This window comes from Semicossyphus pulcher, unplaced genomic scaffold (genome assembly GCF_022749685.1).
Source record: "Semicossyphus pulcher isolate SPU_LCO1_2020_fin unplaced genomic scaffold, fSemPul1.0.p SCAF_5, whole genome shotgun sequence".
Taxonomy (NCBI): Eukaryota; Metazoa; Chordata; class Actinopteri; order Labriformes; family Labridae; genus Semicossyphus; species Semicossyphus pulcher.
In genome coordinates, this window is record NW_027211726.1 from 8,859,362 (window position 1) to 8,883,847 (window position 24,486).

At 43.5% G+C, this 24,486-nt stretch overlaps 1 protein-coding gene across 1 annotated transcript in view; it reads left to right on the forward strand.

Annotated features, from left to right (window-relative positions):
- Positions 1-24,486, forward strand: part of med30 (mediator complex subunit 30) — a 45,923-nt gene that overhangs the window by 15,437 nt on the left and 6,000 nt on the right. The window lies entirely within an intron of this gene.

Sequence of the window (24,486 nt, forward strand, 5' to 3'; positions counted from 1 at the left end):
CCTTTAACAGCACATAGATATAATGCCAATATTATAGAGTGAACCGACAGTTTGCTTCTAAGAGCTAACTTTAGCTAGCTAGTATCTGATGGTGTTGTGAATATCAACAGAAGGGAAGAAGAGATCATCTTTTTTAACATCTTGTGAGTGAAATTTTTTATTTCAAGTGTCGGACATCAAACTCTCCTAAGAGCGGTTTCAAATTAATCCACTGTCAGACGTGTTTTTGCTCTGATAGAGAGGCTGTTTTCTGACACTCTGAAGAGCAGAGCAGAGAGCTTTCCTTCAGAGCGACACGCCACGCTGTCAGTCAAAGTCTGAAAGTTTGTTGCTGAAAGATTAAATCCCGAGTCATGGCTTAGAGACATGCTACACAGAAACAGGGTGAATTTGAGCACTTAAATGCACCACAAGATGGCCTCTGTGACAGTAATTCAACATAATCTAACAGTAGGGAGGAAATAAGAATCAGATTGAGGATGGGAAAAAAACAAGTCCTCACACTGCAAGAAGTTACCGTTATTTTTAGTGTAATATTTAATCTGTCACAGCTAACCTTAGGGACAAACACATTGAACTTCCTGTGACTGCATCACAATAGAAGTCACCCCGAGGTTCAAATGTGCAGCAGCAGCAGAAATCGTTACCAGACACAGCAACAATAGCGCCGTTATAAATAAGATACAATTACAAACAATAACTTGGCTTTAATGCATCATTTTCTATGCATCTCTTGTGAATTTGTAGGTAATTAAATCCAGCGTGGTACATTTAAAGTAATAATCTTGAAGATTTTCATCTAAATAAATGTCTGTTAAGTCTCTATCTATCGCTGACTGAGGTAACACAACGATGATTGAGCCTATGGCCCACTGATGAAAGCCTTTGCATTTGCAATTACAGACTGGGAGTCTGGTGCGACTTTCATGGAAAAAATCACAAGCGGCGCCCAGTTAGTGACGCGTTTTCCATCAGCCAGCAGTGGTTGGTCTGCTAGAGAGGGTAGGCGGAGCTAAGCGGCTGCTTTTCCGGTCTCTGCAATATCCTTTTCCCACCTAAATTTAGCGTGTTGGTTTTTCAAACCCCGGAAGACCTGTTTATTGATGCCGATTGTCTCTTTTCCCATTGCCAGTGAAGTATACTCCTTTCGGTCTCTTTTCTGCTACGTCATCGTCTGATGTCACTAACATGCTCGAAACAGGGTTAGTAAAAAGTGAAGATGTTAGGGTTGTAAGGTCTTTATAGTCTGTTTATTAAACGCGGCGCAACAAATTTGGAACGATGTTCGAGCGCTGCTCAGACGGAGACGGGTGGAATTTGTAGCTGAGCTGTCACAGTTTCCGACGGAGCATAGTATCGCGCTGGAAAGGGGGCAGAGATTAACGTGTTGATACAGGCTTTGTGTTCCCATCAATGCCGATCGGAGCTGAGGCGATCATTACCCAGGTCTACTGCAGAGACATTTGACCCGGGTCTGAATGCCAATTTTAGCCTTTCCCACTAAGCAAAAAAGCCAAGTGTTAGCGGGTGTTAGTAGGTTTTTTGACCGGGAAAGCGGCTCACGTGTTGCGAGTAAACAGTAATTTACTATGGCTGAACAAACAAAGAAAAGATCGATGACTACAGATTCAACTTCAAAAATAAGTGAAAATCCAAAGAAGAAGAAACAAACTCGACGCTCAGATGAAGGCAAACAGTCATCAAAGCCCCCAAAGAGAAGCCTCATCAGTCGTTCTCAGTACGTTCTCAGAGCAGACCATCATCATGGCTGCGTCTGTGCCAAGATGATACAGATACAATTCACTGTCAGACTTTTTGAACAGGTTATATAAATTGGCCAATAATATCATTATTAGACGGGCGACTAATACCTTATCTTTTCTGACCGGATACTACAGGTAAGAGTGCTGCATCTTGGGTGGAATAAAAAGTGACTTGACACGGGACTTGACTTGCCTTTACTAAGCACTCGACTTGACTTGACTTGACATAACCTGTGACTTGACTTGACTAGCCCAAGAAAAAATGACTCGAGACTTGGACCAAATGACTTGAGACTTACTTAGGACTTCAGCAAAGACTTGGTCACAACACTGGATAACGCCTTATTCTTTCTAATAACTTGATTAATTCGCTCATTTAAGCAACAGGACTAAATCGAAACAGGGCGTTGAAAAAAGTTCTGTTTAAAATGGTGCTCCTTGTCGTGTCGCTCGTGGCCAGTTAGAAAATGAGAAAACAATGCATCTGAACTGATCTCGTTGCCGACGCTCGCTCAGGTCGGTTTCAACACGAGAGAAAGACGAATGATGCTAAACAAATAAAGTGAAAGCACATATCTCAAAGTGTTTCTTGTAAAGTTGCTGGAGAGTATTGCTGAACTGAGCACCGGGGCCTGACACGAACCAGGGCCCTGGATGTTTTGGCGTTTGCCATCATAGATTATTTTTGAGTCCAGGATCAGGTTTATTCTCTCTCTGGGAAACAGCCACGTAAAGACGACATTAACGCGCAGTGTGCAAATATAAGCCTTTAGGTCGATGAAGCAAAGATAGCAGCCAGCAGACTTGCACAATACCTCCCAGCAGTTCCCATATCTCCCAGAGTTCAGTCGTTCTGGACAGTGAAGCGTGGCAAAGGTTCAGGTAAAACACATCATGCATTATTGAGGAGGCCTTTTTAGTTTGCCTCGCCTTTCATGCCTTTGTTTTGTTTGTATACATACAGTATGTGCGTGTTTATATCGGGTGAGAGAGTGAGAAAGAGCTTTTGTTCTTTCTTCAGAGACACAAAGATTGTGTTTGCATTTGCTCTCACACATGCTTTCAGTGCGAGCGCGTGCTGGCAGAAGCCCCTCTCTCTTTCTTCCCTTTGTGCGCGCATTGTGCTGGCTCGGTACAGATTGTGCACGCCAAGCCGTCTGAGTGTGCTGCAGTGATAATGGTCCAAGGTCAGGAGTGTCAGCAGCAGAGATGAGAATTGGTTATTTTTAAGAGCTCAGCACAGCTCCCCTGGCTGCTTTTAAATGTTAACACTACGGTGAAACATTGCGGTGAACCCTGCGCTCAACTGCACTCAGCCTCATCCAAAACAAACAGCATCTCCTTTTCACACAAAGCCTCCACACACCCGCAAAGGTACAGTCTTTTCTCTGTGCGTTTCACTGACAGTACATAAAATACTGGACCTGAAAGTGGGAGTAATTTCCTCCTATTAGAGACCTGTGTATGAGTGTGATAAATAACCTTGTTTATGATATGACCTTCCCCCTATGCAAAGCATTTGCATGCAAATAGAGTTCCGTCAAATGATCCAAGTATATAGTGATGGAGAAGGCAGGCTAACGTAATACACCCGGGGGAAGCGTTCCTCTCTTCCTGCAATCCTTAACACACAGCAGCCTGTCCCGGCTCCTTATTATGCAATATATATTAACGCAGGTCTTTATACTGTTCTGTGTAGGCAGTAGTCAGCTGTAGTTCACTACTTTTTAAGTAAAATATACCAAACATGTAATGCGCAAAATATAAAGCATCTGTTTATAAAGAAAATCTCATGTTATCTTGAATATCTTTTTCTGCGTTGTTCCTGTTCCTCTTGATTTAATAAGGGCACCCATGAAGAGATATCGCACTGTTTCTTTAAAGGAGAAGTTTGGTATTTTTAAACCTGGGCCCTATTTGTACAAATGTGTGTGTCGAAATGACTCACATGAACAAAATCGGTCCTCTGCCGTAGCCGCGATACAGCCGCGATGGCTTCAACATAATCCAGCCACTGACAGGCTCAGATTGTTCCTCCAGGTGTCCGACAACATTACGGAAATGATCCCGACAAAGATCCTTTCTGTGTAACCAGAAACAGTGACATTTCTCGGTAAAGAAATGAGATGCATGTAAATATGTTAGATCTACTTCCTCGATAGATATTTGCCCGTTTGATCCGTGTGGTCCTGGCCGCCTCCTCCGGTTTATTTTTGGCACATGACAGAATGTCAGCACAGCCCTGTTGATCAGCGGGGGGTGGTTACACAGCATTGTGTAGTGTCCGAGGCATCATCCCTGGCCATCGAATACAAATGCCTCATCTTCATCGTCGAAATGAGTAAAATCACTCTTACCGTGCCTCACACCGCAGAACGTCTGACATGATAATCTTTAGAACCAACCAAAAATTGGCGCTTACTTTTGTCTGTATTGATCACCTTTAAGATTTGACATCTTACTGAGGACATTTTCTCTTATGATCAGTGTTATTTGGTTCATATCGCCCAACCCTGCCCACAGGCTTAAACTGAACTTATTAGAGCCCCAGCTTTACAATCTGGCCCCCTGGATATCCAGTTTGTGCCTCATGTGTTCGCAGCATATTTAGCTGTGATTTTTTTCCCGGGCTGCCCAGCTGCACATTAAGGCGGCAGTAAGGACAGCAAGCTTTGGGGAGTTAGAGCAGTTAGTGTGATCAGCAGAGGAGCGATACAGCGGGACAGGGGGAAGCAGATGTTTGTGGTCCGGCTACATCTGCTGCAGTCACTCCAGCCAGACAGGCAGCCCGGATGGTTCTGGATGGGAGGAGGAGGGTGAGGCGGCAGGAGAGAGGACGGGAGATAAACAAGAAAGGGGTAGGAAGAGGGCTAAATGGCTGCCTTGAAAAGGCTGATGGAGTTGTAGATGAAACATTTGCGATGGAGCGAAAAAAGAACAGGGCGATGGAAGGAAATCTCCTGTTGCGTAAAAGGAGGAAGAGAAATGGACTGTTCAGCTGGGAAACATGTTTTTAAGATGGATGGATGACCAGACAGATAGCTGCGCTGTCAGAGAGCGCAGACGTGTGAAGTGGAGGCTGAAGGACGAAAGGACACTTAGAGAAACAAACGGGTAGCAAAACACAGGTAGAAAAAACATGCAGGTGGTGCTTTTAAAGGAGTGAAAAAAAGAGCCGAGGGCGGGGCGCGTGTTGCCATACAGGAAAGAAGTACGGCGTAAAAGATTGATGAAAGAGTGGATTGATAGACGTGTAGACAGCTGTGGATTGTCAGAGTTAAGCCGTCCACATTCAGATAGGGTCTTCAAAAGGAATAAGTGAAGACTGATGAAATTCGGCTGCAGCAGGGAAAAATAGGATGCCGTCTGTATCAGGATGCAGAGAGAGAGAGACAGAGAAGATTGATGCATAAGTGAAAAGATAAGTCCAAGCATGCTTCAAACTCCCCAGCTGATATGTCACACTGCTTTAGCTTTGCTAGCCTCATATATTTCTCAGAGAAGAAGAAAGTGGATATTTTTGAAAAGATGACTTCCATCAGAATTTAAATCCCCTCCCTGCTGTAAATAATGAACGGCGATAAAATGCATCTTCATGAAAAGGAGTGATTGGCAGACTGATAGCACGGCGGGGTAACCGGATTCTCTATCTGTGGACGGGGATTTTCATACACTCTCGTTTGAAAGCACCTTGGAGCAGACACCGCCCCTTGTTATAATTCAACAGAAGAGCGAGATCTGAAGAGAGCCATTGAAGTGTGTGTTCTGCGCCCACAAGAGGGAATAATGTAAAGTAGGAGTGTTGGCTCAGTTGTGAATGTACACGCTGGCCAATCCCTCCTTAATCCTCTCCACAGCTCTGTCCCGAGCCCTGCATCCGCTATAGACTGCAGAGAAATATTGACATACCATCTGTGACGTCAGCGGGCGACATTTTGAAGCCTGATATTTGGCGTACCGAAGGCTGCCATAGCTTTGAGATCTAAATATGGCGTGCAGTTTGAAGCCTGAGTGGAGGTGAAGTTGGTGCACGACAGCTGTGTGTGATCCTCGAGAGACACTTCTTTAAAGCAAACATGCGTCTCTTTAATGTCCTCTCAATAAAAAAATAACCTTTAAAATGCCACCAAGACACTTATTACGACTTAGAAGATGAATGGAAAGATCCCCCTTTTTTAATTATGGCTCCAGCTAGGAAGTATTTTCATTATAGATTGATCTGCAAATTGTTTCTCAATGAATGTCAGAAAATAGTTAAAATGTCCCTAAGAATTTCTGCATTATGCTCCTATTATTTTAACTTATATTTAACAGTTTTAATGTATTTTCATTGAAACACAGAAAATGGGGATTTTTGGGGATATTTTTGTTGGCCTATTGATTTTTCAGTTTATCATATTATCAGCAGGTTTCCATCAGAATGTAGCCCAAAGTTTAACCATATTTTCAGACAATCAGCAAAAGAAAATGTGATTAATGTGTTTCCATCCGTGACTGTCGGGCACATTAAGATGAACAGTCAGGGATGCTTATTTTCCACCACCATTAAGATAAGATAAGACAAGATAAGATAAGACCTTTATCAATCCCAAAGTAAATTCTAGCTCCAGGTTGCTCCAAAAATAAAAGCACAAATTAAAGAAATACAAAAAACAACTCAGATATAAGTATTAATATTGAGTGTATGGGTTAATGCAAAAGAAACTATGGAAGAGGATTAGGGCCACTGAAAAAATAAAAAAAATGAAGGTCCAATAAAAGATTTTTTCTCAAAATTCTGACTTTTTTTCTCTGAAAAAAAAATAAAAAAATTTATTTGACCTTAATTTTTTTTTTTGCAGTGGCCCTAATCCTCTTCCGTAAGAAACAGTGCCAAATAGAACAATAATATTATAATAATTTATTTACAAAAATATGCACCAATTTATGGTGGCTATTAAATTGACAGTAGTACTGACATTTATAAAGTAGTAAAACTTATATTGTAAAAGATTATACATTTAAAGATGGTGGATGATATAGAATGTAACAGTACATAATAATCAAGAAAAGGTTATTTTGCTGCTGATACTAAAAGTTAAGTCATGTTGCATGTGGTATTAATTAGGGCTGCACAATATGACGATATGAATTGTATGTGTTTTTCTATATCGTCTCTATCGTGATGTCACAAAACCAGCTGCTGAACTGCTTTACGGCAATTTTTACGTCACTTTGACAACGCTTTATGTTCTAATCCTCTCACGTGGAAGTGAACCTGGAGCGAACCTCAGAGGGAGGCGCTGTTTATTAACATGGACATTAAGGTGCAGAAAAGGACTGAAAACAGAAACTCAGTACTTTTATTTGTCTTGTATTTAATTCACAAAGGATTATCCAACAATAGTCTTTACCATGTGATTATTTCATATGGACTAATTATTTGTTAAATTAACAGAAATCATGATATATTGTGATATACATCGTTATGGAGATATGAAAAATCCGATATCATGATATAGAATTTTGCCCAAGTTTTAATAAATAAGTATTGCACATGATGCATTCTATAAATATAAACATTATTAACGATATTGCACATGATGAATGAACCGAATTCATCCAGATATAGAAAAGTGATCTTGCACATGCACATTCCTTCACAGTGTAGTGAACATGATGGAAATATGCTGACTATGTTTCATGTGTTCATTTAAGGCAACAGTCTCACAGATGTTTCCAGTGGTGCTGATGCTTCAGTAGTCACATTTATATCATGATGTATTCACTAAGTCTGTTTCCATGAAGATTGTTACATTATGCTTTTACTGATACGCCATGTTTTACACTTCTAATAAGCGCAAAAAGTTATGTGCGATAATTTTTTATCCACAAATTAAAAATGAAAACAGGAGTACGGAAACACATTTATTAAATGTAAAAGCAAAAAATACAAACAAACTGAACTTTTTGGCTCACAAACCCATTCAAATACAGACAGGTGAGAGGCTCAGGATTTACATGGTATATATATATATAAAAAATAGGAAGTATAGCTTCGAGGCATATCTCTCAGGTCTATACCACAAACCCTCTTCTAAGAATAGTACATATATTCAAACCAATGCATGACACCAAGGGTTCCCATGTTGTCTTTGCTGTGTAACCTACATGTCAAACAATCCAGTGAGACATATTTAAATATAACTCAATGCCAATGTGTTTTAGATAGAACTTTATCTGTAAGCCAGTAAAAAAAAAAAGCATTTTCTAGCACAGAAAGTCAACATTTTGTAGTTTCTTTAATGGGAGCACATTTATTGGAGCCATTTTTGTGCTGTTATAGAACTACAAGGTGTTTCATTTGGAGGATTAAACGATGCAATTACCCCTCGTCTGTCGTGACAAGTGGACGCCTTGAAGAGTTCGATTTCAAACTGCCCGAGATCTCCGAGCTATTCACTAAAAACACTTTGGATCCACATAATTCAAGTTTGACTCTTTCGTCCACCCGTACGTCCTGCTGCAATCCAAGCTGGACCTTTAATCAGCCCAATTTAGCTAGCAGGTTACACATGTATTGTTGATAATATGGAATTCTTATAGGCTTAATTATGTGGCTGAAAACCATGACAGCATTTCTTTTACAGTTCCAGTTTACTCTGAGACGCCATCTTGCTTTTGTTCGATGAATTTTATCTCCAGCTGAAAAGGAAGTGACCCTGACCCTTGTGCTAGCTGCCACTTTAATCCAGTTTCATCCCGTTCCCCCATAACCCAACACTCAAATCCCTTCCCCAGCTGACAGGTGTTGAACAGGTAGTAAAGATCAAAGGTGGGGGGGATGGCTGGAGGTGCGGCAGATGAATGACTCCTTCATGGTAATGTCTGGCTGCTTTATGGGGTGTCCTGTCTGTGAGTGATAGCCTTGCTCTCGTTATCTGTCGATTGGGGTAATTGCTGTTTGTCGGAGGCTGGCTGACGGATGGTGATGCAATCTGCCCGGCGTTAGAGGGGGGAGGAAGCGTGGAGGGCATCACTCCCATCACTCCCCACAAGTGTCTTTACTCGGAAGCATGCTGTGTGTGAAAACGTGTATTTAGATGTACGTGTGTCTGAGCGTGCGTGGATGTAAATGTGGCTGCTACACTCCTGTACTGTATGCGTCTGATGCTCACTCTCATGTTGCACAATTTCAGCTCCACTTTATGCAAACGTGCGTGTGCGTATAAAGACATAAAGTCTATTTGAGCACGCGTGAACGTCAACACTCTTTGCATAAATGTTTAAGAAGCATTAGCCGTAATTCATTGCCGCCTAATGGGTTGCGATTGCTCAATCTCCGCGCCGCAGACCTCTGGTGCCGTAGAATGTGATTGTGCATATCAATCCAGGGTCCCCAGCCATCCACACTGTTCCTGCTCCAATAAAAGAGACCGAAATTCTGCGGCACCCAAGTGACCGCAAATTACAGCCCTAATGAATACTCTGCATTACTGGTCACACGCCAATTAATGACGGAAAACAAAGAATATGACAAATAAACTCGCCGGCTGAATTTGTCACTGAGTGCTAATTTGGACGGAGCTTTTGTGTTTTCAGCGTCTGACAATTTTGGCCAGCTGTCTGTGGCGAGCGCCGTCCAGGACTGTGGGAATCAGCCTGACCGGCTGATTGACTGGCTGGCTGTCTGGCTGACTGACGGTGCATTCTGCAGAACGGAGGACGGATGATTCATCGCGGCTCTCCGGACTACTTGATAATCATTCCATCTGTGGCGTGGGACAGGCTGTCTTGTCATTGGCACATCGCTCATCGTTTGTTCCCCGCGTTCGTCCCTTTTCTCGCTCCATCTCTCCGTCCTTCTATCTCTCCCAAAGGGGCCTCGAAGATGACCCTCCGCCCTGTAAAGCTGCGGCCTCTGCGACACGGCAGACCCCCGCCGTTTTCTCCCGCTACACCTGCCCCCGCCCTCCCCTCCTCTGCCCCACCCCTCCTCTGCTGCAGCCTGCCACCGCCACTCGCCTCGCGTTTGATTTAATACCAGCCTAAGTGTGAATAAATTCCTGTCACAGCCCATTAAGGAGGCCTTGGAGAGATCTGGCCTGTTATTAATTCTCCACAGCTCCTCTCTTTCTCTCTCCCCTCTTTTAGTTACTATCTCTCCGCCGCTGCTGCTCTGCTGCTGCTCCTCTCTGCCGTGCCCCCTCACCCTCCTCCTCCTCCCCCCGCTGCTCTCTGCCTTGCTTTTTTAATACCCCGTTAATTACCGCGTCTGTCCTCTTTATTCAAATGAGAAAGGGAGAAATTAAAGGCAAGGGGGGATGTTTGTAATTTCAAACAGAGAAGCCATCCTCTCTACTCCAGACCTGTGCGAGCTCTCTGCCTGGCTCGACGTGTATAATGAATTCCAGCGGCACCGGCGGTTAGTTTTATCTGAGGAGCAGGCGAGGAGTCTGCCGAGGCCTGGCGATAAACAAACGCAGCCTCCTCACTGTTATAAGAGCAGGAGAGAGGGATGCAGCTTGGTTGGCAGATGCTCTCCCTCCGTCTCTTTCCGTCTTTACTCCCCTCAGATTGTCTCTCTTTCCACTCCCGCAGACCCCCCGCTGTGCTCCACTCCCTCTCCGTTTTCTCTCTCTTACAACGTTCTCCCTCCTTTCCATCCCTCCATCATTCCCCTTCCCCATCCTGCACCGCTATGTTCAGGCTCCAGAATTAGTAGGCAGCTCACAGCAGGTGGCCGTACCTCTGTCTTATTAGCAGCCTCATATGTGGCCCATTAGAGGCTCTCTGTATGCCGAGGGCTGTTTAATTGTTTTGCAGGGGTCAGAGGGGCAGTGGAGCCGCGGAGCTCTCGCAGAGGAGGAATCAGAGCTGCGTTTTTTGGGAGAAAACGTGTTTTTGCTGGTATTTTGTTGTATTCAGTGTCAAGTGCAACCCCAATTATTTCTGCTTTGTGTTGCACTGTTTAAAGGCTATGTAAGCAATTAGAGCTGCAGAGTTTTTTCACACTACTGTCTGACTGGGCCGCTCTGTTTCGGACTATTGTTTACATGCGAGGAAGGTATGATGTTAGTTGCAGCTCCTTTTCTTCTTGCTCAGGTGGTGTTGTGCACATTATATGCTCGTCTTTGTGTAGGAAGGCCACTCTCACAGCGAGCAGTAGGTAAAAGACGGCACATCAAAGCGAGCTTTATATCTTTCTGATGCTTTTTGCTTGTAAGACGCATCAAACAGAGGTATAAGTTCATGTAGGGACCAAAGGTTCCTGTAAAGAGAGATGTTTTTAATTAAGTTTGAAAGAGACCAAGGCCGGCAGCGTTCTCCGGTCATCCACCGGGGACACGAACGAAAAGGCACTTTTACACAGGTAATGAAAAAGTAAGCCACCGTCTGTAAAATTCTCCACTTTTCAAGGCAAAACCTGCCTTAAATTGTCCATTTGTGAAAGGATTCAGGGACTCAAAAGATTTTCTTTTTCACTTACAGATATTATATTTGTACTGATGATAATCGAATTTGAAGCTAAAGCCAAAATGTCAAACCGTCCCTCGTTCCAGCCTCGGAGATGTGAGGATGTTCTGCTTCTCTTTGTCTCGTGTGAAGGTAAAATAAATAACCTTGGGTTACAATGAAGCAATTTGAATGTGTCCCCTCAGGTAATGGGAGGCAGGAATGATTTTTTTTTTTTCAAAACAGTCTTTTGACTAAACGATGAAGAAAACCAGCGACAGAATAATCAGCAGTGAAATTACTCCACTAGTTTACGCACAATGTGGATCGTGTCTCAGGTTTTGCTTAAAAGAGCTGTGTGAAACAGACATTAAAGATGAAACAAAGGACAGAAATCCAAGATAAAAATAATTCTAATCATAATGTGATAGAGGAAATATGAAGGACGGTGCAAACGATCCGGGACAGAGAAGGCAAGGCTGAGGATTTACAGACGAAAGAGGACAAGAGTTTTCTTTGACTCTTACAAGTAAAAAGCAACAATGAGAAAATACTACACTCTTGAATACAGATAAAGAGAGTAGGCCCTTGATGCTTTCAATTATATTTTAAATAAATATTGGAGAGGATGAAATCATCTAAGCAAGTTGGTGGACTCAACACAGCCTAAAAGGTCTTTTTTTAGCTTCTCTAACTGATAATGACTTCTTTATCTCGTGAATTCTGTGTGCAAGAAAAGGGCTGAGCTGTGGGCTTTTGTTTGGGGTGCAGCAGTAGCAGAAGATGGTGCTGTAGGTGTAAAAGCGGTGGGCTTGAGGAGTAAAGTGCCTGAAACATACCCCAGCTTCTTTGCACAATCTGGAGTCCAACTCTCAGAGGAGGAGGTCGGGGTCTCTGGCTCCTCTCCAAGTCTTATTCGGGGATGAACCTCCTCCACGGTGGTGAGCTACACACTCAACGCTGAGCTGTGTGTTTCTACAGCAGTGTTCAGCCAAGGAATTGTTTTCAATTAAATGTCTCCTGTGCGAGTTCGTATTGGAAGCTGTTTTGTGATTATTTTAATCTAACAGTTTTCACCACACATGGTATTTGTCCTTGAGTTTTAAGGGCCTGTGTCCTCGTGGCTTTTTTGTGCTGGCAGCGGCTATTCTCCAAAACCAATGCAGGTCAGTGTTTTCAGCACTCACTGTCCTAAAACTGCGCACGTAAATGTCACTTCTCCCTCACCGACCAATCAAAATCAAGAGGGGGCGGGACTTACAATGTCAACATTAACGGCGGAAGAGAGGCTAAGATCAGACAGGACGCGTTGTAGCAGCTGGGGGCGGCTTTTTTGTCATTGTTTTCAATGAGAGGCTTTTTGCGCGCTGCTTTTGCTTTGCAGATCGCCTCGCTTTTTTCCGCTCTGTGCGCCTCGCGTTTTTGAGGAAACGCTCCGAGCGCCTCGAGTTCAAAAAACTTCAACTCAAAGCAGAAAAGCGCCCGACGTCATGGGCGTTTTTTCTCATTGTCCAATCGGATGAAAGGAGAGGTGAGACTTCTGTCAGTTTACAATGTGATGGTTAGGTTAATGACAGCTAATGATTCGGTGGTTGCCTAAACAACAGTAGGAAAAAAAAGCCGCCCTCAGCTGCTAAAACGCGCTCTGTCTGATCGGGTGTTTACTTCCACAAAAACGGCAGTGCGGTGCGCCTCAGGTTTTACAGCTTGCAAAGCGCGTTCTGTCTGATCGGGCCCTAAGCCTTTTGTTTTTTTTCGAGGGTACAATTTCCAGGTGTAGAGCTGCTGCTAATACCAGGACACGATTCCTTTACATCGTTTGTAAGTGTCCTTTGTAAAATTTCCTTGAATAAAAAGCTAATTTTAAGCCCACAGAGTGATTTAAAACAGACGTACAAGGAGAAGTGGGGAGAGACGCTCTGAAATGGAGGTCTTGCCAGCGCAAAAAACGCCGTTAGTGGACACAGGCCCTAACAAGCATGTTTTAATACGATATTCAAGTCAAGGAACACAATGACACGTCTGAAACTGTACATGTGACTTTACAGATAAAATAAGTGAAGGCACTGCCGTACAGCTACATGGTTTTTATAAGCAGTTGTTGAGTTTTTGCTCGAATCAGGACGATGAAAACAAGTAAAAAGTGCACAAGAAGCTTCCTGTGCTGTGTCAGCGTTGTGAATGGTCTGATGAGGTGCATTTGTTTCCAGATTGAGCTGTGGTCAGAGTTTGTTGTCAGGGGCTGATGGACGATCCGCGCTGTGGCTGCCGCAGGGCGCGTTGCATCACCTGAACGTTGCCTCCAAACCCTGTCATCACTTTTCATTCTTCTTTTTATTTAGTATAATAAAGCTGCTTGCTCAGGTGCTGGCAGGTATGTTTACATTTAATCGTGAGAAACTACTTGGTGTGTACACGAGGAGTCTGTTTGAAGCACAAGTAACACGTTTGTTCTCCCCTCGATCTCAACTCGTCCCCGCACGCATAAACAGCGTCTCCTGCGAGTGATGTGGAGGCTTCAGAATGGAATTACCTCTCTTTTATCTTTGCAGAAATCTGCCTGCCTGTCTCTTTTTCCTCTTCCCCTATTACCTCTGCTTTCACTCTTAAAACGATAGAGGTAATTAGATCCAACATTACTTCATTGGAGAGGTGCCATGGGGGAGCGGATTTTAAGTGTGTGTGAGTGATCGTACCAATTTAACACGTGGCTGCGTCACAAGATGCTTTTGACTTGCGAAGAGCCGTCGTTGACACCTGAAGAACATTTAAATCAAAGCTTTTTTTCCAACCTCGTAGGAACTCGTCGCTGCCCAATAAAAACCCTTGAAGTATCATGTTTACTTACAAGGTGTTCGGGCCAGCCTCAGATGATTTAAGCTCCTGACAGACATCTGAGAGAGATGAAAGAAAGACGTCCTGTCTGCTCCCAGATTGAGACGGCGGGATATCACTCTGCAAATGCCGGCTTCGAGCTCCCAACACACATGTGCGAGCGCATAAAACATGAACAGTCTGTACACGCAGAAACAAATATTATATGTGCAAACTTATAAAACTCCCACATCATCTGCTCCAGCCTGCAAACCAGCCCTCCAAGCTGCAGCCACTTTCAAACTGAGCCCTGCTTTCCTCTTTAGCCCGTGTGTAAGCTAGCTAGTTAGCAGCACAGATGTCAAAAAGGAAAGCGCTCTAATTAAACAGAGGGAGCAGGAAGCCTCGGCCGTTTGACACTGTTCAAGCTGACTGATGTCGAGTGCAACCTGTAACTACAGCCTCACTGATGTATGCTGACATTATCAGCTGATGTATTAGCAGATATGCAAATACACGTTTTAAGTTCAGCTATATCTTTTCTAGTTTCTAACATTTAAAATGGATTTTACACATGACAAATCGATCCTAATTTCTTCCCAGCTGTTGTATGAAATAATTCAGCTGTTGATTACAGTGACAATGATCCATTTCTCCAATTATCCAAAGCACTTTTCATGTTGCAATTCGGCCAAAGCGCCGTAATGAAGCTCCGCCGTTATGATGCCTTTGCCATTTACATTGGACCAAGCAACGCCGGCATAAAGCTGCCATGGTTTAACGTTCCGGCGTTGAGGAAACAAACAGCGCATGCTTCACATACACACACAAGGTGCTGTTCTCCCTGCCGGGACTGACGCCGTTTTGTCTCTGTTTCTACCTCCGATCCAGAATGGCGGTGTTCGTTTTACATAGGAGACGAAACGTCCCGCCTTGAACTGCCAGTGCATAAGGGGCTCAAGTCTCCCTCTGTGTCCTTGTTCAGCTTTTCCCCTACCCAGCTATCCATCTATTATCTATACCGCTGTAGCCTATCCCAGCTGTCACTGGGCGAGAGTGATCGCCAGTCAATCACATTGCTGACACATAAAGACAGACAACTTTTCACGCTCACACTGACAAGGTCACCAGTGAACCTAACGAGCATGTCTGTCCCACGCATGCATGGGGAGAACATGCAAACTCCACACAGAAAGGCTCACTTCATCTGAACCGAACTTTAAACCAGGAACCTTCTAGCTGTGAGGCGACAGCGCTAACCACTACACCACCGTGCAGAGCTCCCCTTATTTTACTCCATTCCTAAATACGTTTGAAGGACATCGGTTGTTTTATTTATAGTAACCATCATAATTTTATCACTGAGAAAGTTAGGGTTAAGAATTTCCTGTCATCTTATATTTTCCGCTCATCCTTTAAGGATTGATGTATTTTGTAACGTCTTGTCTTGTGTTACAGATGTTATAAGAGTCTGTTTGAAAGCAGTTTTTTGGAAGATGTCATCATCATGTTTTCCTTTTACTCTCTGCCCTCAAAAAGCACGCATTCGTTTGGCTCTTCCGGTAGCTGAGACCTTCACCGTAGGTCTGTATGATGCATTTGCAGTAAATACATTTAGAAACTCAGTAGATTCTAATTTCATTCTCCTTATCAGTTCTCAAGCTGCTGCCGCTAATCTGCTGCTGTGTGCAGATGAACCCTTCTGCTCTCTTGAACTACGTATGAACTTAGATATGAACACAGGCACAGGAGCTTATTGTGTTTCAAGGTCTGCACAGAAGTAATAACCACTTCTACTACCTCTGCAGTGAAAAGACATTTTTGTTCTTGTATGTCACAAACAGCACAGCTGTGTTCCCTGGATTTTACTCTCATGTGCAATTTAGCTTGCATGGCCGCCCATCATTGGTTTTAAAGCAACAGCAACCTTCCTGCCCCTCATTTATTATCACTGGGAACCAAATCACAAAGGGAAGCGCAATCGATGGGGCTACCTGGCAGAGACTCAAGTGCTTAGCAGGGAGCGAGGGGGCGCCTAGCCTCAGATACCTCTAAAAGGCTAAATCGATTGCAACCGTTCTGCAACAGTCGGCTGACACAGCAGGCTTTCCACCTCAGTGCTGAGGACGCATTGAAAGAGCCCCGGTGGTAGGTGTATGCGAGGATGACAACACGGCTATTGTATTTCTGCCACCCCTGGAAGAGAAGGCTTTTATCTGCCTTCAAAATCCCTTTAAGGGCTTCATTCCCCCGGGAAAGCCCGTGCCAAACACAGAGCGTGCTGGCACTTAAACCTTCCCGTTGAGAAAAAGCCATAAAGTTTATAAAGTCAATTAAGGCTTTTTTAACTGATGTCAGGCAAATTAAAGCTGCTTGGCCCGGCTCCCTGTGGGTATACTGTCAGATGGTAAACCAGGGCCCACTTAGCGTCACAGGGTTCCCCAGGCAGGGCGCAGAGCAGTAAGCAGCTTACTTACCCCCAACTCACTTCTGCTTTTTACAAGACTCCTCAGAGAGGGCCGCGCGTTTTCCTTCCACTGACATTTCACTTCGGAGGAACGTTTTTAGCACTCATGCACTCAAGACCTGCCCAAGTGCAATCTGGGGGCATTCACAAATAACTTGTGCTTGTTCAAAATTATTTATTTCAATATAAAATGAACCCTTAATAAATGGATATAGATTAATATGAAGGTGTTTTACCTCTGACAGCTGTGGATTTGCTCCCATGTTTGTCGGCAGTTTTTAAACTTAAAATTTAAACATCAGATGCAGAATAAAAGAGAGTAGTGTTTCTTATGACTTATTTTATTCAGAAAGTTTTCGAAAGATTTTAATAGTACAGCCAAAAACATTAATGTTTCATTAAAAGAACCTAATAAGGAGCGCCGGCTTATGTTGCGGTTAATCTCGTGGCTAGGGCTGGGTATCGATAAGGATTTCTCAATGCGATTCGATTCTGATTCACAAGGTCCCGATGCGATTCGATTTAGTTAGGGGTATTTCAGTTACAACATCAACGCACCGCTCTCATTAAACGAACTGCGCAAGAGTTGCCAACAAGATCTCACAGCGCGATGAACAAACCACACGAGACTAAGAGTTATGAGGAAAGGCATCCTGTAGGACATGCCGAAAATACACTCGCGGCCAAAGCCGACACTAACACAGAGCAACATAAACATCAGTGCAGAACTAACTGACATATTCATGGACGCACACGTGATAAAAAGAGTCCGTCGGCGATCACTGGTGTCTCCACAGTAGGTGCAGTAAAGATGTCCGGGCATGTCTCCCTCACTGCCGTGTTTCGGGGGGATGCACTGAGTCGTGCTGCGCTCAGGGGCGCTCAAAAAACATGAGCGATCAGACACGTTTTTACACATTTTTTTAAAGATCGATCTCGAGATTTATTAATTGATATTGGGTCATTCAAATGAGAATCAATTTGAATCGGAAAAATCGTTTTCTTTAAACCCAGCCCTTCTTGTCGTAACCCATGTACGAAGGTTCTTCCCCCTGTTTCCGACACTATCCACCTTCCTCCCTCAAAATAAAGGCATAAAAGGCCAAAACATTTAATAAAAACATCCTAATGAGTCTTTACAGTCCTAAAAGATATAATAAACTAAATGTTTCATGGCTCCAACAGAACACTACGTGGGAAAGTAAATGTGTATAAAGTTATAAAACCATTACTGATGACACAGAGGATATTATTAGATCAGCATGAGGCTTAAAGGAGCTTTATGTGTGTTGTCTTGATGCTGATGGATCTCTTACATTCAGCTGATAAAATTCCGTTAAACTGTCATAAAGTCCACAAGGGCATCCCACACATCTCATTATTTTTAAGCAGCTCCACTTTTTGATTCTTGTTATCTGCTGCTTTGTCGGCCGGCCAGTCTGCCAAACTGTAGCACACCAACGTGAAGGACTCGAGTTCCCCTGAGCTTCAGAATAACATCACTCAAAGTAGCATGTAAAATATTTTCCAAACTGCTGAAGGAAGGCTGATTTAGTCCTGGTGCAGATCAGAATGTGGATTGTATGGACAGCAGCGTGGTACGTTCAGAGGCTTTCACTGTAGACGCTCATTAATAAAAACGTCGCTCCCTTGGAGTTTGGTTTGTCCTAATTTTCCTGCCTAATAAGGAGCTGCATTTCCTTGAGGACTTGTTTCATTTTTGCATAATTTAAAGGATCGCTGCTTTCTGTGAAAAGCACCTTTCCACAGAGCTGAGGCTCCTTTCCAAGACTTTGTCACACCTATTATAAACCATAGAATTAAATTATATTTGATTTGCATTCCTGCCAAGACGATCCATCTCTCTGTCTGAGGACAGCGAGGGGGTTTGTTTCAGCTGCTGTAAACCATGTGCTCATGGTGTTAAAGGCATTTTACAGTAGAGAGGGATGTATTGTTGAGTGTGTTGGTGGATGAAGGTTTCAACCTGATCCGTCTCTGGCAATGATAAAGGAGGTGCAGGCGCATGTCGTCTTCCCCTTTCCTCCAGGAATGTGCTTTAAGCGTCTTTTCCAAATCCAGCTCAGAATCAGTTTCCATCCATCCATCCATTATCTATACCGCTTCTCCTGTTCAGGGTTGCGGGGGGCTGGAGCCTATCCCAGCTGTCATTGGGCGAAGGGCGGGGCTACACCCTGGACTGGTCACCAGTCAATCACAGGGCTGACACACAGAGACAGACAACCTTTTGCACCCACACCTATGGGCAATTTAGAGTCACCAATTAACCTCACAATCTTTGGACTGTGGGAGGAAGCCGGAGACCCCAGAGGGAACCCACGCATGCACGAGGAGAACATGCAAACTCCACACAGAAAGCTCCACCTTGCCCAAACCGGGGTTTGAACCAGTGACTAGATTTTTTAAGGGGCTCTGTGGACTAAAGGTCACAATGTTTATTTGTGTCGAGTATTGATTAGGGGTGGGAAAAAGTATTGATACAGCAATATCCCAGCTAGCAGGGAACGTTCCCATAACATTGGCTAACATTACCAACAAGTTCTAATTACGTTTGAAAGAAAACGTTTTCATCTAATATTCAAAGAACGTTTTAAGGATCATTTCAAATAAAGTTCTTGTAATGTTAATACTTAAGACAAAATGTTTTAACTGCAACATTCTGAGGATCTTTTCAGGATGTTAGTACGGCCTCAACTATCAGAACATGATTCATAAAACGTTCCTGAAATGTGTTTTGAACATTCTCACTGTGACTTTCTGAAAATGTTTTCAGAGAACGTTCTCCTGCTATTGAAAGGATCATTCTGGGAACCAAATAAAAACATTACCAGAACATCGCACGTAACCTTCTCAGAACGTTCTTAGAACAAAACATTTCTAGCTGGGATATCGTCGTCCTGACTCGTGCAGTACAATTCTCGATGGGCTCTTAATTTACAAATATATGTCGCTCTAAACAGATATTTCTACGGTTTGGCCTCACCGTGTAACTACTTCAGGTGTGGGGGCACTTATGACATGAATGAGGGTAACTTTAACAGAAATTAACTGGCAGAAAAAGATCGCATGATCGTGACTTACCCTACGATTCCCACCCCCACTAGTGATGTATCTTAATTGACGACTATCTCCAATTCACATACTGTGGGGACGTATGAAACTTCAGTTTTTCTGCCGAGCTGAAAAGCGTCTTTCATCACATATTTATCATATTCTCTGCTCATTGACATTAATTAACCCTGCCCCGAGGGGGGGACATCTGCATTCTCTCCTCACTGGGGGGATGAGTTGCAGCTGCAGAAGCTGGAGAAGTAAAACCAACACTGTGGAAAACTTTGACAATTATCGGCTTAATGATGTTTCTGCTGTGTTAACATCACCCGGCCGTCTGTGAAGTGCAGATTATCTTCAGTGTGATGAAACATTCACCAGCAGAGAAACTTAAAGAACGCTGTTTGTAACCAACTTGGCCCCGGATCTAAAATGGTACCAGACCGTCTTTGTGGCTCCACCATCTCCTCTCCTCCTTCTCTTCTTCCTCCTCAATGACATCACCTCTCCTCCTTCTATTACTCCTCTTCTCTTCCTACCTAATCTCCTCTCTTATGCTCCTTCTCCCTTGTACTTTTCCTCATCTCTCCTCTCCTCTGTCTTGTTTCCTCTAATCTTTGTCCTTCATTTCCCCTTTCTCTCCCATCCCTCACCTTCATCACTTTTTGCTCTTCCCCATCTCCTCACATCTGTCTCTTTTCATCTCCTTTGTCTTCCTTCATTTCTTCCTTCTCCATCTCCTCTCGTCTCCTCTCCCCGTCCCATTCCTCTTGCATCCCCTCTTCTCTGTCATGTTTCCTCTGATCTACCTCCTCCTCATCATCTCCTTTTCTCTCCCTACCTCTTTCTCTCCTCTCCTGTGACTTGTACCATCTCCTCTTTCTATTCCTCTCTTCTTACCTTTCCGTCTGCTCTTGTGTCCTCTCTTCTCCTCTGTCTCGTTTCCTCTAATCTTTGTCCTCCATCTCCCCTTCCTCTCCCTTCCTCTCCCCCATCTCCTCACCTCTTCCTTCTCCTCTTCCTCTCCTTCTCTCTCCATTTTCTCTTCATCTTCCTCTCCCTTTCCTCTCCTCCATCTACTCTTCCTCTTGCATCCCCTCTACTCAGTCTTGTTTCCTTTCTCTTCCATCTTCTCTCCTTTCCTTTCCTCCTATTCATATCTCTTCTCCTCTCCGCTCCTCCCCTCTCCTCTTCTCTCCTCTCCTCCTATTAATATCTCCTCTCCTCTCCACTCCTCCCCTCTCCTCTTCTCTCCTCTCTGCTCCTCCCCTCTCCTCTCCTCTACTGTATCTTGTACCGTCTCCTCTTTCTCGTCCTCTATTCTTATCTCTCCATCTCCTCTCTTCTACTCTGTCTTTCCTCTAATCTTTGTCCTCCATCTCCCCTTTCTCTCCCATTCCTTTCCCCCATCTCCTCACCTTGTCTTGTTTCCTCTCCTTTTTTCCTTCACTTCTTCCTTCTCCATCTCCTCTTCCTCTCCTCCTCTCTCCATTTTGCCATCATCTTCCTCTCCCTTTCCTCTCCTCCATCTACTCTTCCTCTTGCATCCCCTCTTCTCTGTCATGTTTCCTCTCCTCTCCTCTCCTCTCCTCTTCTCTCCTCGGACTTGTTCCCTCTCACTTATCTCCTCCATCTCCTCTCCTCTTCTCCTGTTCATATCCTCTCTCCTCCTCCTCTCCTCTCCTCTCCTCTCCTCTCCTCGGACTTGTTCCCTCTCACTTCCTCCTCCATCTCCTCTCCTCTCCTCCTGTTCATATCCTCTCTCCTCCATCTTCTCCATTTCCTTTCCCCCTCCTCTCCTCTCCTTTCCTTTCCTCTCCTCTCCCTAATCCCTTCTCCTCACTCTCAGACACTTACACTTGTAATTCCCAGGCAGATCCGTCGGAGTCAAAGCTGAGATTTGAGTTGCCTGCGACAGGGCGGATTAGCGGAGGAATCCTGAGTGAAGGCACGTTTTCGCTCCACTTCCTCTATTCCCCCTCTCCCCTCCTGCCTGTGCGTGTGCGTGTGCGTGTGTGTGTGTGTGTGTGTGTGTATTTTAATCCAACTCATTTCTTCCCCTCCACTATCTCAAAGCCCCTCATCAAAAAGTAACGCTTGGGCTCTTAATGTGCTCGGAGAGCTTGCTGGTCATGTTTTCAATCGTAGATGAAACGGGTTAAACGGCTGAAAAGCAAATGAATACCTCATCGTATTCATATAATAATATCATTACAAGATTAGCTTGATTTTTCTATAATGTTTAATGGATCAGAAAACCTCCCTGGTCGGCTTTAATGGGGAGATAATGCGACAGAATTAATCAATAAAGAGATAGTAATTATCAAGCGTGATAGGCCCGGAGATGCTCCGATGTTTGATGCCCTACATTTGAAAGATCCTGAGTGTTTACAGATTAGGAGGTTCTGCTGCATCGAATGCGTCATGGATGTATTGAAGTAACAAAAAAATACTCACTTTTAATTAAAAACAACCTCCAGCCAGCCTGTGGTGTGAATATTTTATTGTATCTTGAGCTTAATGCGTTTGAGGTCAGGGAATGTGTTTCGGTGGCCCGAGCCAGCATCCGTCTCGACACGACACTCGGAGAGACAGTAGTGAAGTTTCAGCGGAGCAGAATTTTAATGAAGTGATTTCGATGAAATATTCAGCTTTTCACTTCTGTCTTTCACCCTCTCACTGAGGACAGCTTCTTTGATCTGATTTGGACGAGCGGAGGAGAGAGGGAGCGCGCTGAAGTCAGAGAGGGGATGAAGGAGAGACGGAGTAACAGCCCTTCATCCGTGTCATTTAAACAAGATGTCAACCGTCCTGTTAGCTGAGAGCTCTCTCCGTCCCCTTTTGCCGGGGTGCTGTTTTTTAAAGGTTTCAGATAATGATGCAGCTGCTGTCCTCCGGCCCTCAACCCGTCTCTGTGCATGCTTTATATCTGTATCCGTGAGATCCGAACCCATAGGAGTGTTTTAAAGTGGATGGTGAACAAAGTGTTGGATGCTGTGAGGATTAAAGCTGCAGACGTGAGCACATGAGCATGATCATTGATATATCTTTAAATTATTATCTATATTGATTAATTATATTGATATTTGTAAGTTATATTATAATTCAATAGATTAAGTAGGGTTGCAACTAACAATTATAACGATAAAAATCTTTAAAAAAATACAATAAATAGTGAGAAGTGACTCCTAAGTTACTGTCAAAACCAACAAACGTTTCACACTTCTGCTTGAAAAATGACTGAAACGATTAATCGATTATCAAAATAGTAATAGGCAATAATTTACTTTTGATCCACTAATCAGTTACTGTAAAACTTCGATGTGTAAGACGCACTTTTAATACTTTTCTTTCATCTAAAAAGTGGGCTGTGTCCAATATACCAGTATAAAATGCAGCAAGAGGTATTTTATTGTGTTACGTAGTTTTACCCAGACGATGGCGCTATACTCTAGAACAACAACGGTCTACGTTAGCGTAGGCTGTACTCATCTACCGCACTGGTAGCTAGCAGGATTGCAAACTCGACATGGTGTTTTAAATGTGTTTCAAATGAAAACAAATTTAAATGTATAATAACTTTAATACACGTGTAATAATACACATTTTTATTCATAAGAAGCGATAGAAAACCTTTTTTCACTCTGGGATAAACAGACTGCATCTTATATTCCAGTGCGATTTATATTCTGAATTTTATGGTAATCGATTAATTGTTGCATCTCTAATATCCGGGTTTCAACACAAAGAAAGCCTCACCAAACACTGCTGAAACTAGGTCATATATGGCTTTATACACAGGTCTGTATGTGACTGACTGAGTGAGTGAGTGACAGTACTTTCAGAGCCATAGAGAGAGAGAGTTGCGACATCACAATGGCGGATCATGGAGCATGTTGGACCTCCACTGACGTGACTCTCTGTCTACATGGCTCTGGATACTTTGTTCGGGGATTAGGTGGGGCTGCTCTTCCGCGGTCCTCACCTACGTCCGCAGCACGCACCTGCTTTCAAACGCGTTATCATCGGCATCATAAGGATAGTCCTCATAACACATCGCCCACAAAAGCGCACATTGACCTGATGCGCTCAGCCACACACGAGGTTTTGACCGAGTCTTGTTAAAAAAAGGATCAATCAGTTGTTAAAGTTTTGCTGAATGATTTTCCGCTGGTTGACTTGATTAATCAACTAATCGTCTCACCTCCACTTTTAGATAAACTGTTACGTCTGAGAAGTTTCACAAGCTTGGTAAACTAAATAAAGTCAAACTGCAGTGTGACTCCTTTTTTAAAATCGGTTCTTACTGGTTGTGAATCCGATGTTGCAGCAAAGACAGCTCCTCTGACACATCCATCAGGCGTAGCTGAACTCTCAGGGACTGTAAACGGATTTCTTTTAAACTCCCCCCCCCACTGCTAAAATGTTTAATCTCTTGAGATGAAAGGCTGCCAGAACTGTCCGATAAACAAACTGCTCATGAGTTTTCGTGACTTTTGTTTACCAACACGTCCTGGTTTATCTTTCATCTTGTCTCTGTTTAAGAAAAAAACAGATCTGACCCTGACTTGACCTCTGCCCAGGTGTGCTGAAAGTGCACCATAGAGAGATTCCTGCAGTTTGTAATGTGCACGAACTTCTCTTCTGGCTCTCTGATTATACACACACATAAATCAGATGTGCACACCTACTCGCACACTCTTTTCAATATACACCATGAATGCACTAATAGGACTTTATCCTCCTGATACTCTTTAAGATGCCTAAACTCTAATTGGATCTCACCAATGCCAATGCCCGAATTGTGCAGGATAATGCAAGTTTGAAACTAGCTAAAACATTCATGCACCATCTATTTAAAGCTTGTGCAAATATATATTTTTTAAACATGATTTTTTTAAGTTTTTGCCTTTATTAGATAGGACAGCTGCAGAG